Source organism: Dipodomys ordii, unplaced genomic scaffold (genome assembly GCF_000151885.1).
Source record: "Dipodomys ordii isolate 6190 unplaced genomic scaffold, Dord_2.0 Scaffold5, whole genome shotgun sequence".
In the NCBI taxonomy this organism is placed as follows: Eukaryota; Metazoa; Chordata; class Mammalia; order Rodentia; family Heteromyidae; genus Dipodomys; species Dipodomys ordii.
In genome coordinates, this window is record NW_012267221.1 from 28,805,926 (window position 1) to 28,806,442 (window position 517).

General features: G+C 55.9%; 1 protein-coding gene across 3 annotated transcripts in view; it reads right to left on the bottom strand.

Annotated features, from left to right (window-relative positions):
- Nucleotides 1-315, bottom strand: part of Cwc22 (CWC22 spliceosome-associated protein) — a 66,093-nt gene extending 65,778 nt beyond the window's left edge. Inside the window, exon 1 of one of the 3 annotated variants that reach the window (XM_013029725.1) lies at nt 271-315. The gene's annotated coding sequence lies outside the window, so the exon portion shown is untranslated. Of the gene's footprint in view, nt 1-111; nt 155-270 lie in introns of those variants that run through there. The other 2 variants (XM_013029718.1, XM_013029710.1) reach the window with 2 other exon arrangements.
- Nucleotides 316-517: the final 202 nt, after the last annotated feature.

Genomic DNA, 517 nt, shown 5'->3' on the forward strand with positions numbered 1-517 from the left:
CACTGCGCCCGCGCCCACGCCCCTCCGCCGCCCGGACCCACCGCCCGCGGCCACCCGCCACCCAGGATCCGGCTCGCCCAGGGCGGCGAGTCGACGGAGTTCGATAATTACCTAAAGCTCAACCGCGCCGCCATGGCACCGGAAGTGCATCACTTCCCCTTCCCGGTACCGGCAGCAGCAAAGAGGCGGAGCGTGAGAAACCAACACTCACACTAAGTTGAGCTTGATAAATAAGACTAGTGAAGGAGCCGTAAGAGCGTATCATCATACCACTTTCGAAGTAGTCTAGATGGCCACACACTCCCACGATCAAGACGGAGACCAAAGAGAACTGGGAGAGAACTACAAAATCCAGAATCCATCGGCTGCGCGGCAGGAAATGACGAAAGCCCCTTGAATAGTGAGGACGACAGGGCCGCCCAGTGTGTGATGGGAAATGTAGTACTGCGAGACAAGCCTCTTGGTGTGCCTTAAGCCTCCTCAAAGGAAATTTAGCTAATTAGATTAAAGTTTAGCA